We start from the raw sequence: 18,002 nt of genomic DNA, 5'->3' as shown, positions 1-18,002 counted from the left end.
GGGCACAGGGGAAGGGGCCCCTGGATCAGTCATGGGTCCTGATAGCCACATCCGAAGGCTTGTGAGGAGGGGTAAACGGATGGAGACGCACTCTCTGGTACCTCAAATGCTCCAAAATCCTCGCCATCTTCTTTTGTTCCTTTTACAAGGTCAACCATGAAGCCTAGCATCCACATTACTGTACAGAACGTGCTAGCTTGGAGGAAAATGCCTTTGTGGTACAGTACAGTGTGGTACAGTACACACTAACACACATCCAGTGTTTGGTGACAAAACAACAACAACACAGAAGCTATGAGGGGGACAGGAAACAGAAGCTGTGAGGGGGGGGGGACAGGAAACAGAAGCTGTAAGGGGGGGAGGGGGGAGGCTTCGCAAGGCAGCAGTTAGAGAAATTTGAGTAAATTGCCGGGTTTGAAACAAGCGTAATAACAGCATTGGATTGGACCACCTTTATATTCACTGAAAACGTCGACCTCCAGACCGCGGACGTGCCATGGTGCAGCAAGGCCTCCCCCTGCTCCGCAGCCCACCAGGAGGGCACTTATCCTGGGTTATTTGAGGCAGAACAGTGTGGTGGCGTGGAGAGAGAGACACAGAGCTGCAGGGTCTTAGAGCTGGATGACTGGAGGGATGGCAGAGCACAGAAGCTCAAACAACAAGTGTTGAAGAAGTCTGTCTCTGTTCCCCTCTGGGTTTAAATCATCTATCGATTGATCAAGATCAATCTGTCTGTCTGTCTGTCTGTCTGTCTATCCAGAATACTGCATCTCTTGCTGTAAATCTCTCTTTCTCTCTACCACACACACATCTATGTATCTATCTACAGCTCTGTCTGTGTCTCCTTAGATTTTCAAAAGATCCTGTGTGACTCAGGTGAGACTCAGGTGAGACTCAGGTGAGACTCAGGTGAGACTCAGGTGAGACTCAGGTGAGACTCAGGTGAGACTCAGGTGAGACTCAGGTGAGACTCAGGTGAGACTCAGGTGAGACTCAGGTGAGACTCAGGTGAGACTGCCGCTCTGGATAAGAGCGTCTGCTAAATGACTAAATGAGACTCAGGTGAGACTCAGGTGAGACTCAGGTGAGACTCAGGTGAGACTCAGGTGAGACTCAGGTGAGACTCAGGTGAGACTCAGGTGAGACTCAGGTGAGACTCACTTGACACTCCAGTTCCTGGTCAGAGGGTCAGACCGCCAGTTTGCGGCAAATAACTTCTCCCCAGAGCTAACAGCAGCGCTCATGCATGGCAGCTTCTGAAGGCTCCAGGGGAGGGAGAGGTAGTAAACACGTTGAAATGAGCAAGTGAGAGAGAGAGGCAGGTCTTCAGGGAGCCTCCAGGGGTTTGTGGTAATAAGGTGTCACCCTCTCTCCTCCTGAAACCACGAAATGTATTTTCTCAAAACATATAGTACTCCCATAGCAGGGAAAGGGGAAATGGTGTGTGTGTGGTGTGTGTGTGGTGTGTGGCTTTACAGATGCACTGACCTTTACTGCAAAGCTCCAAAGATGATGATTCCAGATTAGGTAACGCAGACAATGTTATATGCACACACACATACAAACACACACGCAGATGCACACAACACATGCACACACCACAACACACACACACCGTATGAAAGCTACATAAATATACACAAAACAGAATGTAGAGGAATGGAGCAGTTGGGACCATATCGATCATGCTGATTATCTTGTTTATCAACTCAACATGACCTTGCAGAGGGCTACTGATGATGGAAGGGTTTTAGTCCATCACTTTATTAACGGAGTGACAAGGATCAGTTCAGTTCTGGATTTATAAACATTAGCAACCCGCAATCTGCAGATTGGGAGAGCAAACCACACCTCTGATGCACAACACCACAGTTGTCAGTCATGTGTGTCTCTGCGCTGAAGGCCAGAGGACAGGGAGAACTGGAGATAACACACAGCCAATAGGTGTTTGTTATTCTAGGCAGGCGGATCCTACATCACAGACCTGTGACTGTCATCGGAACACAGCAGGTTACAAGAGGAAGATGGATAATAAGAGAATACGTGAACTGACGATAAGGTAATAGCTGATTGCGATTAACATAAGCACACAGGAAATCCCATTTCTTCCACACTGCCCAGCTAGACACAGGTCAGCAGGCACTACCAGGTCAGTGTGATTAATATTCCTACGACGGGGAAAATTACGACTTTAAAAGGCCTCTAAGCTCCAAAGTGAGAATGACTTGTCAAAAAGGGGCAAACAGAGATGCTCTGTAAAAGGTCAAACAGCCAGACGCCCCCCCGATGCCGTCTCCAACTTTTCTGTTCACCTTTGGACCCAAACTAAATTTCACCAAATGGGCCCACACTTAAGACAAGGAAACATCTCAGGGAAGTGGAAAATTGGTCAGTTTGTCTTTTTTATCCTGAAATATGAAAAGGCTTGATTTAATCACCCTCACGTACAGAAAGCCCTGAAATGTCAGGCCTTGTCTGCCCGTTATCATGTTCTTTGTGCTCGTGAATTAAAGAACAAAATAGCCGCCGGAGTGAGGGCAAAAATACAGCAGAGCACAAAAGGCCTTGATAAAGAGCAACTCCTGATGAATTCGGAGCATGAGGGACAGATAATCTCATTGTACACACCTTCTCTCTGCAATAAATCAAATTACCGGCGTGACAATAGCATCTTTCTGCTCTGCCGCAGAAGCAGGGAGAACCGGACCGGAGGAAGAGAGTTTACACGGCCTTTTGTACGGGAGACGTTAATTAACGGCTAAGATGGGTGTCGGACTCCATTTTCCATTCACCCCTGTCCGTCCCCGTCCCCAGAATGGGAACAAATACAACTTCCTCCCGCTGATCCGAGGACAAACACAAAGTAGTGGATTCCAACTCCGGGTGAGAAAGTTTGACAACATAAACTTTAAATGTCGTTTCTGTAGAGCTCCGCCCACAGTTGGGGGGCAGACCTCTGGATGTGTGTGAGGGGGCAGAGGAGGGGGCAGACCTCTGGATGTGTGTGAGGGGTCAGAGGAGGGGGCAGAAGAGGGGTTAGAGGAGGGGGCAGAGGAGGGGTCAGAGGAGGGGTCAGAGGAGGGGGCAGAGCAGGGGGCAGAGGAGGGGGCAGACCTATGGATGTGTGTGAGGGGGCAGAGGAGGGGTCAGAGGAGGGGGCAGAGCAGGGGGCAGAGGAGGGGGCAGAGGAGGGGGCAGACCTATGGATGTGTGTGAGGGGGCAGAGGAGGGGTCAGAGGAGGGGGCAGAGGAGGGGGCAGAGCAGGGGGCAGAGGAGGGGGCAGAGGAGGGGGCAGACCTATGGATGTGTGTGAGGGGGCAGAGGAGGGGTCAGAGGAGGGGGCAGACCTCTGGATGTGTGTGAGGGGGCAGAGGAGGGGTCAGAGGAGGGGTCAGAGGAGGGGGCAGAGGAGGGGGCAGACCTATGGATGTGTGTGAGGGGGCAGAGGAGGGGTCAGAGGAGGGGTCAGAGGAGGGGTCAGAGGAGGGGGCAGAGGAGGGGGCAGAGGAGGGGGCAGACCTATGGATGTGTGTGAGGGGGCAGAGGAGGGGGCAGCTACAGCTCCCGTCACACAGCTGGAACGAGGATCACCTCTCAGCCCGGCCGGCCGTGATGGAGCCCAGCCCACAGGGCTCTGCTGAGGGGAAGTTCTCCTGCTGTCCGTCACCTCCCCAGAACAATACAGCAACAGACAGAGGATGTGGAGACACAGACAGAGACAGAGACAGAGACAGAGACAGAGAGAGAGAGAGAGAGATGGAGGAGAAGGGGAGAGAGAGGGGGGGAGAGAGAGCAGAGGAGAGATGGAGGATAGAGAGAGAGAAGGGGAGAGAGAGAGATGGAGAGAGAGGGGGGAGGACAGGGATAGGAAGAGAGAGAGATGGAGAGTCTTCAAACACAGAAAAAAAATCCCCTGCCTTCACACAAGCGCCAGAGAACAACAACGACGCCTCTTAGAGACCACACACAGACGCCAGGGGGTTACCACGGAAACCAACAGCCGGCGGAATTAATCGTCCACGGCAACTGTTTTCATTACCGTCCTCTCCTCAACATCTATTTGCGTTTCACATCGGCCCTCCTCATGGTTCCCCGGGTAACGTGTGGCGGGCCGCTCCACAAACACGGAGAGGAACGAGCCCACAGCTACGGGGTTAATCCTACCATCATGAAAACACTTGAGGCTAAAACGGCCTCCCTTCTTCTCCAGCACCACCCCCCCCCACCACCACCACCAGCACCCCCCCACCCTTCATCTCACACAGACACACTTCTGTGCAGGTCAAAAACCCAACATCTCCAGATTGGCGTTTTCATGCGGGTGGTCGTGTGCATTAATAACTAATCAGAGCTCTATACAAACACAGCAGGATGGAGCTCTTAAAACAGAATGATAATCAGCGTACCTTTGTTCCATGAATATTAAATGATAACCAGAGGTTTGGGTTAGGAACTCTGATTATTTCGAGAGAGAAACAGGAGAGAGAGAAAGAAACAGAGGAGAGAGAGATAGAGAGGAGAGAGAGACAAAGAGGAGAGATAGAGAGACAGAGACAGAGACAGAGAGAGAGAGAGAGAAAGACATTGAGATAGTTTCTGCATGTATCTGGAAGTGGGATCTGCCCTCTCAGAGAGACTGAGTCCCCGGCTCCCCAGCAGCTCATGTGTGGGCTGGGAGACACATGACCTCTGCCTTGATGAGGATTGGACGTTTCACTTGCTCGTCTCAGACTTGAGGTTTCAGCGATTTCACCCCTCGTTGTATTTGTTGCGAGGATGAGAAAGGGTCAAGATTGAAGGTTGTTTTTCACAGTTTAGGTCTGAGTGTAAAAATAAATGATACATTTGATTCCATTTCAGAACACCTACACATGAATTCTTTGTTCGTCCGTGGTTTTAATATCTAAGGAAAAAGTTTGTGAACCCAGTTACATTAGCTCAAGGCCATGTTTGTATTAAAGTATGGTAATTTCAAAGTTATAAGAACTAGAGGAATGTCTTAATGATCTTACATGGGGATGGAGGGAGGCAGGGAGAAAGACCTTAACCACGGAGGGGAAACAAAAGAAGAAGAAATTCTAAGCTGGTATCTTGTTGGTGTTGAGGCCTCCTCCGGAGGCCTGACAGGCCTTGACATGAGCGAAGGCATTTCTCTATTCTGAAACCTTCTTCCTTTTCTACCTTAATGAGTCGATTCTCAGCAGCGACTTGACGAAGCTTCCCTCAGCGTCTCTCTGTCTTAATCAGGCCGTGGGCTTCGTGTCAAAGGGGTTGACAGTCATCCTCCACGAGGTTGTCTGTGTTCGGAGAATCCATGAGGACCTTGCTCATCAAAAACCACCGCGAGGAGAGGTTCCCGTCTGACCTGCTTGCTCTGAACTTTCATTTGCTTTTTAAATATTAATTTGAAAAGTCTTGAGAGGGACACCGCACCTCTCACACTGTCCAATCAGAGATGACAACCAAAAAAAAACTGAACAAAGAAATGGCAACCCTTTCCTCGTTATGTCATTTCCTCTCAAGATAAAATAAGTGATTCAGTTCCTGGACTTTGTCAGGAGGTCTGCCTGCCTTGGGATGCCAGCGCTAACCTGGCCTCTCATTAGCAAAACGGAAGAGGACGTCATCTCTACAGACATGACTGACAGCCTAGAGAGAGAGAGAGAAAGAGAGGGGGGAGAGAGAGAACTGAGAGAGAGAGAAACAGAACGAGAGAGAAAGATAGATCAGTCAAGGGAAGGTCAGGGGCACGCACACGGCTGCTGAAGCCTCTTGCTAAACGCTAATTACCTTCCATCATGCCGTCTCTGCCCGGAGCTGCAGGTAGCTCCGTTCATACATCATTAATGTCCGCATGCTCGTCTGCCAAGACGGAGGCCAACCGGCACCTCTGGCCCCTCTCTTTGTGGTCATTACAAAGCTGCACAGCTCCGTGTTTGGGAGAGGCAGGAGGGCAGGAATGAAGAGAGGAGGGGGGAGAGACAGAGAGAGAGAGACAGAGACAGAGACAGAGAGATTTGTCATAAACAATAGAATAGAGAGAGTAGAGAGAGAGGGAGACGGTTGTTGTCATAAACAGCCGTGACCTGTAGAGGGAGTCGGGTGGAGGGTGGAGGATGGAGGTGGAGGGTGGAGGTGGAGGGTGGAGGTGGAGGGTGGAGGTGGAGGGTGGAGGGTGGAGGTGGAGGGTGGAGGGTGGAGGTGGAGGGTGGAGGTGGAGGGTGGAGGGTGGAGGTGACCAGAACGCCAGGAAGAGGAAGGAGCGGAGGAGAGGAGATTGACAGCTCTGTGTCAGTAGAGGGAATAAAGGTCAAAGTTCAGTAACTGTCTCGCCTTCGTAATGAGTCTTTTCCAGCTTGGTGCGTTCGGTGATGGCGTCAGTGGGGCGGGCGAGGCTTGGAGAGCCAGGTGTGGTGAGACAGAGGAGAGAGAGAGAGGAGAGAAGAGAGAGAGAGGAAAAGACGTCATAAACAACCATGACCTTGAACTTAAATAGAGAGATGAATGGAATAGAGAGAGTAGAGAGAAAGAGAGAGAGAGAGAGAGAGAGAGAGAGAGAGGGAGAGGGAGAGAGAGAAAGAGGGATTCGTCAAACAATCGTGACCTGTAGAGGGAGCGAGAAGAGAGAGCGAGAGAGAAAAAGAGGAGAGAAAGAGAGGATGAGTGGATAGAAGGAATGTCCCCAGTAGAGGCCAGGGTTAAAGCCGTCAAGTCTGATTGAATCATGACCTATTGCTTCATTTCCCACAGCAAAGACACTGCCATGATGACAGGCTCACGACAGTCGCTTGATTAACCCTTGTGTTATCTTCGGGTCATTCTGACCCATCAGTCATTGTGACCCACCGTCGTATTGTGACAAATTTACCTCATACAAAAACAAAGTGAAGCATTTTCTTTTAACTGTCGGGCTGTCTCAGACCCCCCACATTGGAATGGTTAAAAGAAAATAATTTGTATTTGTTTTTGTATTGGGTAAAATTGGGTAAACACAACGATGGTTCGTTATGAACCTTTGGGTCATGTGACCCGAAGGCAGCACGAGGGTTAAATAAGAATCCATGAGAGTGTGGAGACCATTAGAAGAAAATAGAAGAAATGTTTTGACAACATCTGCCCAGGCTGGACGAGGGGAAAATAACCCACTGTCATTATGCGATGATAATAAGACTGTGACAAAGAGCTTTAATGACCAATGGAGCGAGTCATTACAGAGGGAGTTATTTCAGAGTGAATCATTTTAGAGGGAGTCATTTCAGATCGAGTCATTTCAGATCTAGTCAGTTTCAAGGGAGTTATTTCAGATCGAGTCAGTTTAGAGGGTGTCATTAGAGAGTGAGCTATTTCAGAAGGCCATCATTCTAGAGGGAATCATTTAAGGGGGGAGTCATTGCAATGGGAGTTTAAATCAGAGGGAGTCATTTCAGAGTCATTCCCGACTATCAGTTCCATCCAGTTTCACAAGAAAAATGAACCTGGGACGTTCGAGTGTGGCGTTTGTCCAGGGAGTCATGTGGAGTTCGGACTCTGCCGACAGGAAGCAGAAAGCCTGTCTGCCAGGCCAGGGCTGAACTCTGGTTGACTCCTCCAGCAGTTTGGGAGTAATGCCGCCCTCACCGGGCTGAGACAGTGCTCCATTACTGTACAGTTCAGAGAGGGCAGCCATGCAGTGTCTGAGCTGCTGTTCTGTGAACCCAGAAGCCCTCCGGTAGGAGTGGGATTGAGCAAAGCAGACGAAATGAGAGAAAAAAAAAGAGGAGGCCTTTCCTCCCTCCCTCCATCCCTTCTTTCCTTCCTCCCTCCCTCCATCCCTTCTTTCCTCCCTCCCTCCCTCCCTCCATCCCTCCTTTCCTCCCTCCCTCCCTCCCTCCATCCCTCCTTTCCTCCATCCCTCCCTCCATCCCTCCCTCCATCCCTCCCTCCATCCCTTCTTTCCTCCCTCCCTCCCAACCTCCCCTGTGAAGGCATCCGCGGTGAGTCGTGATTTACGGAGTGAAGGAAGAGATCCATTAGCCGTGAAACAACACACCCTGCAACCAGGAAGTGATTTATGCATCCAATAATGTTCCCTGGTGTTCCTTCCCTCCTTCAGCTTCGCCATGGCGACAGCAGAGGGACAGAAAGAGTGGAAGCTGCGACCTGTTTCCTCGGTAGGTCAGTGTGAGGCTCGTTCACCTGTGCAGTGACGGGTAACACCACAAGCCAACTGAATTTCAGAAGGACCAGGTTTCAAAACGTACATTGTCATTTTCTGGTACATAAAGAGGGTAGTGCTCCTAATGGCGTCGCTGTTGTGGAGCGCGTACGTCACGTCCATCTGCACTCCGTCAAACAGCATCCCACCCAACCGCCACTTCCTCCAACCTCGCACCCAACCGCCACTTCCTCCAACCTCGCACCCAACCGCCACTTCCTCCATCCTCCCACCCAACCGCCACTTCCTCCAACCTCCCACCCAACCGCCACTTCCTCCATCCTCCCACCCAACCACCACTTCCTCCATCCTCCCACCCAACCGCCACTTCCTCCATCCTCCCACCCAACCGCCACTTCCTCCATCCTCCCACCCAACGTTCATTCTCAGTCGTCAGAGAATTATTCACTGAATGTTTCAGTATTCTTCGTACAGGTACATTCTGCAGGACTGTACAATGTATCTGTCCTTGTTTTGTTATAAATGATGTATAAACTTGAAACTTGAGCAAGGGATCGGGTGTGGGGCAATTAAATTGACAAGGGAGAACAAGAAAAAAGCTGTGAGTTTTTTCAACCCAAGTGTCAACAGAAGGGAAGTTATTATTGATCTGGCAAGAAAGTTTTTTACGTTTTTATCCAATTTAATGAAACATGGTTGCTGCTGTACGTACAAAGCAGAATTAGTTAGACGAAGGGGGTGCTGATGTATTTTTTTTAATGAGAAGAATAAAGTTTCTAAGAGAAGTTTCATCGTTAAGAAAAGGATGTACACAGCGATTGTTCTCTAAAGACTGCACAGAAGCATCGTTCCATTGCTCATTCTCATGTGGATGGTTTCAGTAGGATGGGTGGAACAAACGGCTTGATTGATCATTAAGAACATCTTCCTATTCTGGGATTATACTTCCAGACAATACCAGGAGTTTTCTTCTAAGAACATTTCTCAGCAGGAACAGACTGAGGTGGGTGATTCATTGGTGAGGATGACAGAGGAGAAGAGGAGAGCACAGGATGAGAGGTGAAGGAAGGAAGGAAGGAGGGGTGAGAAGGTGGAAGGGAGAGAGACGGTGGGAGGTGGGGGGAGGGAGAGGTGGGGGGGGGGAGGGAGAGGTGGGGGGAGGGAGGGAGGATCCTGCTGACTGCGTCACTTTCTAACAGCTGGCTGGGAACACTCACAGCAGCCATTAGAACGTCACTGAAACACAGGCCAGGAAATGGAATCGAGAGAGAAAGAAAGAGAGAGGGAAGGAGAGGGACAGGGAAAGAGTGAAAAGGAAATCAGGAAGATAAAAATACAGAGAGTGCTTGAATGGAATGGAAGAGAGAAAGAGAGAGAGGGATACTTAGATAGACGAATAGGATAGAGAGAGATAAATACCTTGAATAGAGAGATGAATATGAGAGAGAGAGAGAGAGAGAGAGAGAGAGAGAGAGAGAGAGAGAGAGAGAGAGAGAGAGAGAGAGAGAGAGAGAGAGAGAGAGAGAGAGAGAGAGAGAGAGAGAGAGAGAGAGAGAGAGAGAGATGAATATGAGAGAGAGAGAGAGAGAGAGAGACAGAGAGACAGAGAGAGAGAGAGAGAACAGAGAGTTGGATTTAACACCCATTCATTTCCCCAGGCCAGGTGTGGAGGAAATGAATCCTAAAAGGGGGGCTGTGCTCTGCCAGGCAGGCAGCCTGTCTCCCCCTCTCTGGGTTCCACAGCTCCCCCGCTACATAACCGCTTTCAATTAGAGCCAGAGAGAGCTGTGGGGGTCGGAGGAGGAGGAAGGGGAGATGGAGAAGGAGGGAGAGGAGTATAAGGGAGACTGAAGGAGAGAGGTCCAGGGGTCTGGGAGGGAAGAGGAGTATAAGGGAGACTGAAGGAGAGAGGTCCGGGGGTCTGGGAGGGGAGAGGAGTATAAGGGAGACTGAAGGAGAGAGGTCCGGGGGTCTGGGAGGGGAGAGGAGTATAAGGGAGACTGAAGGAGAGAGGTCCGGGGGTCTGGGAGGGGAGAGGAGGGAGACTGAAGGAGAGAGGTCCAGGGGTCTGGGAGGGGAGAGGAGGGAGACTGAAGGAGAGAGGTCCGGGGGTCTGGTCCAGGGAACCTTCACACCACTGGAGGTTTCACCCGGAGCTGCTCGCTGATCACAGCTGTCGTCCAGCGAGCCCCGTCACAACCACGAGGGCATCCATCCCTCAGACGCCTCGCCCTGCTCGCCTCTGCTTCTGCCTCGCCCTGATTCTGCCTCTACCTCTGCCCTGCTCGCCTCTGCCTTACTCGCCTCTGCCTCTGCCCTGCCCTACTCGCCTCTGCCTCGCCCTACTCGCCTCTGCCTTTGCCCTACTCGCCTCTGCCCTGCCCTGCCCTGCTCGCCTCTGCCCTGCCCTGCTCGCCTCTGCCCTGCCCTGCCCTGCTCGCCTCTGCCCTGCCCTGCCCTACTCGCCTCTGCCTCTGCCCTGCCCTGCTCGCCTCTGCCCTGCCCTGCTCGCCTCTGCCCTGCCCTGCCCTACTCGCCTCTGCCTCGCCCTGGCCGTCTACCTACCAGGATGTACAAGTTCAGTGGTCTGGTCTCATCGGGTGTGTGTGTATGAATGTGTGTGTGTGTCTCACATTCACAAAGTATTTGTCTAATTAGCCTCTCCTGAGTTATTTGCTCTAATTACAGGGAGCTGAAATTGATTTCTAGACAATCAAGGCGGTTCGGCTCCGCTTGGACAAAACACTTCCTGTTGTCTGCGATGGCCAACTGGGCCCATTACCCACTCAACCAAATGAGGGTTTCTGGTAAATTCATCAGAGACCAATCAGCAAGCCTGGGTGTTGATGCCAGTGTTGAGGTCAGTAATCTGCCTAGCGACCACTCGCCAGTCCGATAACACAGCCATCTCATAAACAAATAGCAGAAACTAGGTGAGTTCGGGACAAAGAAATACTGTCATTATCTCCTGCACACAGTCCATCTCCATATGAGCAAAGTTTTGAAAGTGGTGCCAGGATGTGGGCCAGACCCTCAGTGAAACATCTAGAACATAAATCACACGTTCCATCTGGTGAGCATTGGCTAAGCAATCATCTCTGTTTATGTCTTCATCTCATTCCTCCACCACCCCTCCCTCCCATCCATCCATCCATCAGCCCTCCATCCATCCATCCATCCATCCACTCTATCCATCCTATTCCCCCCTCAATCCCATCCCTCCAGCCCACACCTACCATCCCCTCATCCCTCCATCCCCTCATCCCTCATCCCTCGACTGCAGCTCAGTGGAAGGATGAGCCAGAAATACAATCCTACCAGACGCACTCTCACGTACAGCCTTATTCTGTTGTGTTCTGGAGGGAGGGTCAAAGAAAATGAAAGAGAGTTAGAGAGTTGAAGAGAGAGAGAGATTATGAGAGAGAGCAGCACAGAGAGAATAAAAAAAGAGACGAGTTTCTGTGAAGCGAGGAGGGAGATTCCAAGAAAGCAGGACCATAAGAGAGACACACAGACAGAGAGAGAGAGAGAGAGGGGGGTGGGGGGGGACAGAACAGAGGTGCGTATCTCCAGAAGCCGTCTCATAAAACGAGCTCGTTAAGACAGGTGAGGGGAGGCTCCGCCCCTCCGGTCACCCCACGGGTCCTCGTCTTGCAGGGCTGTTTAAGTGGCTTCCATCTTGACACCTCTCTCCTCCGCCGTGCAGCACTTTGATCGCTCAGCTTCTGTAAATCACTCAGTCCTCTTCTCCACTCTCCTGGCATTAAACCAGGTGTTTGAGCAGCAAAACAGGGTTTTTATAGAGCGTCAGAGAGAGAGAGCGTCAGAGAGAGAGAGAGAGAGAGAGAGAGAGAGAGAGAGAGAGAGAGAGAGAGAGAGAGAGAGAGAGAGAGAGAGAGAGAGAGAGGTGGTGAGAGGGAGAGACTGGTGTTGCAGCAGAGTTCCTCACCAGCTTCTGCTGATTCCAGCAGCTCTGCTCCTCGTCAGAGTTCAAAGCAGCTCATAGCTCATCAGCCAGGGCAGGCCTCATTATTCTAGCCTGAAGACGAGGCAGTTTGGAGCGCGTTCTGTGAGGGCGCTCGGTGACACAGCTGGACGTTAGACCTCAATTAGCAGTCCAGGCCTGCTCCCCCTGCCTCGGGCCAGTGGCGGCCCCACAGAGCAATCAAATCGTTCACCTCCACCTGGTTCTCCATCAGTAATCATTATGATATTTATCCTAATAATGTTGATCATGAGAATGTTAATAATAGTAACGAGAGAGAGAGAGTGTCAGACTGACAGACATAAGAGAAAAAGGAAAGAATGGAAGGTACTTTATTGGAGTCAACCCCCTCCCATCCAGCAACACCATGGTCTTTTCATTACACTATCCATCCCTCTCCTCACCCATCCTCACCCCTCCCCACCTCTCCCCACCTCTCCTCACCCCTCCCCACCTCTCCCCACCTCTCCTCACCCCTCCCCACCTCTCCCCACCTCTCCTCACCCCTCCCCACCTCTCCATCCCTCTCCTCACCCCTCCCCACCTCTCCTCACCCCCACCTCTCCTCACCCCTCCCCACCTCTCCATCCCTCTCCTCACCCCCACCCTTCCATCCCTCTCCTCACCCCTCCCCACCTCTCCTCACCCCCACCTCTCCATCCCTCCCCACCCTTCCACACCTCTCCTCACCCCTCCCCAACTCTCTGCTGCATCTAGCCTGATGAAGAACCCCTTGGAGTGGCCAGCACTCCCTTTGAGCTAAAATAGACAATCATCCCTGGGCTGAAACCCTGGACACACTGGGTCCTAACCCTGGCCGGCACATACAAATTTCCCTCTGAGGGATCAATAAAATATATCATCATCATCATGCATGCGTGCACATACATCAGTGTGTGTGCTTAAATAACACCCCAAGCTACATCACCTGTGCTATACTACACAACGATATTCAGTGTGACACCCCCTAAGATGGAGGGGGTGGACCTGGTTTCCCTGGTGTCTGGGCTAATCAAAGACATGAGTCAAATATAAGCACTGTTATCAAGGCCATGCCCACTTCATTTAACAAGGCCTCTGCTACGCAGTTACTCTATAGATACTCATCTCAACAACCACACACTGACACACCATTGATAAGACAGGACTTTAGTTGGCCGGCAGAGAAAAGACACAACACTTCATCCCACTCCACACTGTCCTCCTATCATGTCACATGATTCTGATGAGTCACAGCCCCATCTAGTGGTCAAAATGCAGGGCTGCAGGTTCCATTCAAATCTATTGCGGAACCAATAGGTAAAACATATATTTTCATACGTACTGGCGCTTGTAATATGCTTAAATGTGATTAAGTGAGGTGATTAAACCTGGACAGGAAGCCATGCGTGTTTCTATATCCGTCCAGCTTCACGACCAGGTCGAGGCGATGTCAACACCCTCCAGCAAACTGCTCATAAAGGACTAAGTCAGACGCCATTAACACAGTAAAAGATAGGAAATGAATGAGGCAGGTGTATGGATGTAGAGTACTGCATTACCCTCTCTAACCTTTCTCTCTTTACCCCTCCCTCCCCTTCTCTCTCCCTACACACCTCCCTCCTCCTCTTCTCTCAGTTCAATTCTCGTTCCCTCGTTCCCTCCCTCTCTTTCCATCTCTCTCCCTCTCTCTCTCCTCTCACCACTCCCTCTCTCCTCTCTCCCTCCCTCCATGACTGATTATATTGCATGTGTCCATGTGTTCTCTGTGGTTTGTAATAGCCCGCCTGAACGTCCTTACCTGTTAAGTACAACAGAGTAATGAAGGTGAACTGGAGAATAAAAAAAGTTAGTGCACTTTCTAAAGCCCGAGGCCAAAGGTAATTTACCTGACGAGAGCAGAGACTCTGTAGGCAGCCCTGTCCTTACCGCTAATGTGCCATTGACTTAGCTGGAGAGAATGAAGGAGATTTAACAGTACTTTCTTGTCTCTCGCAGTCTCTCTCTTTTCCTATGTTTCTCTCGCTCTCTTCCCTCTTTCTCTCACTCTAACCTTTAATAAATGAAGAGTAGGTAGGATTCAAACCTTTGTAACATATTTTCATTGTAAACAATGTCGTTTGTTTGAAGAGGTATTAAATGTGTTTCACATTTAACTTCCTTTTGATGTCAGGGCTCATTCCTCATGTTACAGTGATACTCAACCCAGCTCCTCCTCATGTTACAGTGATACTCAACCCAGCTCCTCGTCATGTTACAGTGATACTCAACCCAGCTCCTCGTCATGTTACAGTGATACTCAACCCAGCTCCTCGTCATGTTACAGTGATATTCAACCCAGCTCCTCGTCATGTTACAGTGATACTCAACCCAGCTCCTCGTCATGTTACAGTGATACTCAACCCAGCTCCTCGTCATGTTACAGTGATACTCAACCCAGCTCCTCGTCATGTTACAGTGATACTCAACCCAGCTCCTCCTCATGTTACAGTGATACTCAACCCAGCTCCTCCTCATGTTACAGTGATACTCAACCCAGCTCCTCGTCATGTTACAGTGATACTCAACCCAGCTCCTCCTCATGTTACAGTGATACTCAACCCAGCTCCTCCTCATGTTACAGTGATACTCAACCCAGCTCCTCCTCATGTTACAGTGATACTCAACCCAGCTCCTCGTCATGTTACAGTGATACTCAACCCAGCTCCTCGTCATGTTACAGTGATACTCAACCCAGCTCCTCCTCATGTTACAGTGATACTCAACCCAGCTCCTCGTCATGTTACAGTGATACTCAACCCAGCTCCTCCTCATGTTACAGTGATACTCAACCCAGCTCCTCGTCATGTTACAGTGATACTCAACCCAGCTCCTCGTCATGTTACAGTGATACTCAACCCAGCTCCTCCTCATGTTACAGTGATATTCAACCCAGCTCCTCGTCATGTTACAGTGATACTCAACCCAGCTCCTCCTCATGTTACAGTGATACTCAACCAAGCTCCTCCTCATGTTACAGTGATACTCAACCCAGCTCCTCGTCATGTTACAGTGATACTCAACCCAGCTCCTCGTCATGTTACAGTGATACTCAACCCAGCTCCTCGTCATGTTACAGTGATACTCAACCAAGCTCCTCCTCATGTTACAGTGATACTCAACCCAGCTCCTCCTCATGTTACAGTGATACTCAACCCAGCTCCTCGTCATGTTACAGTGATACTCAACCCAGCTCCTCGTCATGTTACAGTGATACTCAACCCAGCTCCTCCTCATGTTACAGTGATATTCAACCCAGCTCCTCCTCATGTTACAGTGATACTCAACCCAGCTCCTCCTCATGTTACAGTGATACTCAACCCAGCTCCTCGTCATGTTACAGTGATACTCAACCCAGCTCCTCCTCATGTTACAGTGATACTCAACGCAGCTCCTCGTCATGTTACAGTGATACTCAACCCAGCTCCTCCTCATGTTACAGTGATACTCAACCCAGCTCCTCGTCATGTTACAGTGATACTCAACCCAGCTCCTTGTCATGTTACAGTGATACTCAACCCAGCTCCTCGTCATGTTACAGTGATACTCAACCCAGCTCCTCCTCATGTTACAGTGATACTCAACCCAGCTCCTCCTCATGTTACAGTGATACTCAACCCAGCTCCTCCTCATGCAGTGCAGGGGCATACTCCCCATAGAGAATTCCCATCAACTGCATAACTAATACCAAATACTACAGTTTAATCTTCCTGCCAAGATTCAAATCCTAAAATATCTGGTGATGGACAGGTGACACACCTACAGTGTAGCTAGGTGTCTGAGGTGTCTAAACCAGGGATAACAAGGTCAAATACAGTTCATTCAGTGGCAGAGAATCAAATACTATTTTATTTGTAGCCCTTTTTGCAAGCAATGTCACAAGGGACTTCACAGATCAACACCTATAACCAACCTAGACCCTCAGTTCAGCACCTGAGACACGTGTCTCTTTTAGGAGAGACCCGCACAGAAACTCTACAGTGACCACTAGAATATGACGACACACACACACACACACACACACACACACACACACACACACACGCAAACAGACACACACACACACAGAGATCCTTGACAGATAGAGAAACGGAGCAGGATAAATCCCATATCCAGGGGAAAAGCTGAGAGAGGAAGAGGATTAGTGATGATTAACTGTGCAGTAAACAATGTTGATAGAAGCAACAGAAATAAACTACTGTTGTAAAAGAAACTCTTAAGAACAGCACTAAAAAAAACGACAATACGGATGTTGCCGTAAAAGTTGTGACAGATGAACAGTATAGTTTCCATGCAGATTTAGAGATCGTAGCTTAAAATCCCCCTTGTGCATCAATAAAACTGCCTGCTAAATGAATACATTGAATACATATGAATTATTGGGTGTGCTTGCCTTTGGCAAGGCGTAGTTTTAGGCATAATTTAAGTTTAACTAGCTAGCTAGCTAGCCACAGTCACTAACGTCACTAACCTGCGCGCGATTACCTACACTAACAGTAGAACATCAGTTTAGTTAGCTCGACAAGGTTATTAACTTCTGGGAGATAACGACTGCTAGCTACCTAAAACAACAAGACAGCTGCAGAAACGCAACAAACAAAGGCCAGGTTATTCCCATGTAGCTAGCTATGTTTCCAGGCTGTGAACACCCTGTATTTTTGTACGCCCTTCGACTGGTTAGATCCTGCGATTCCCGCACAGCTAGTCTACTACTAGTTAGCGTATAGCTGTACAACTTACTTACCGGTCCGGGAGTCAGGTCTGCCTCTAGGAGCAAGACGGAGCGCAGACTAAGGTTTCTAGATGAACTTTCACTGATGATACTTTCTAGACATGTATTGGTACCTGACCTGACCATCTTCATCACCGTCCAATCACACACCTCCCCCTTCCACTGCTGTGCTGTTAATTACTTAACAAGCTCTTATTGGGAGATAATGGACCTGACGGTGTCTGATCCTGTCAGATTAGACCTGCCAAATGAGAGCAGGGCAGCCTATCAGAGAGGACACACTTTACACCAGCCTGATAATCCTTCCACTACATTCTACAGTCACGTTTAAATGTATTCATTTAGTGGTCGCTTTTATCCAAAGTGACACACTTTTCAGTATAGGTGGGGAGTGCTAGGTGCTTTTAGGAAGTAGAGCCGAAAATCAAAGATTAGAAGTGCCTTAATTGTTCTAAAGGTATTTTGGTGGAGGAGTCAAGGAATGGTCTGTCTTGACCTTATAGTAATGCAGTCTATGTCATGTGATGTGTAAGTATCCAATGTCTATTCACCTGGATTTCCCTGTGATTTTGCTGCTTGTGTGCGCGTGTGTGCACGTGTGTGGTGGAAAGTGTGAATGGCACGACACTGACCCCTAGTGTAGAAACGCTGGAACAGCACCCAGGGAGGTGGGGCTGACTGTGCCTTCGTAATGAGAACAGCATAGCCTGCTCATAGTTTGTTTTCAGGACAAGAGGCCTTTTCTGGCCTCTGCTATGCGGCGGACGATTCACACCTCTGCATCGTTCATTATTTTATGATACTGAACACCTCGTTGGGCATTATCCCTTACATTTAAAGGTGTAACTTAACACTAGACCACTCTAGTAATATTTGTTCAGTTAAATACCTTAGAACAGTGATACATATGCCAGGTTGACATTGGTGTTATGAAAGCAACACAGCTGCAGCTCATTCATAATGGCTGTGTTATATTTATAGTAGGTGTGTGAATGATCAAGCATTGACAATAATCAATAGTATTGGTGGCCCTGAGGCTGTAGGGGCCACAACATTGTAAGGGGGCCCCATAAAAGGCTTATGACAGCTCTGATAAAACCGTACTGTGAAA

General features: G+C 49.5%; 1 protein-coding gene across 1 annotated transcript in view; it reads left to right on the top strand.

Annotated features, from left to right (window-relative positions):
* LOC134028510 (apoptosis-associated speck-like protein containing a CARD) overlaps positions 1-18,002 on the top strand; it is a 386,877-nt gene that overhangs the window by 6,987 nt on the left and 361,888 nt on the right. The window lies entirely within an intron of this gene.

Source organism: Osmerus eperlanus, chromosome 10 (assembly GCF_963692335.1).
Source record: "Osmerus eperlanus chromosome 10, fOsmEpe2.1, whole genome shotgun sequence".
NCBI lineage: Eukaryota > Metazoa > Chordata > Actinopteri > Osmeriformes > Osmeridae > Osmerus > Osmerus eperlanus.
This window is presented reverse-complemented; position numbering and strand designations above follow the sequence as displayed.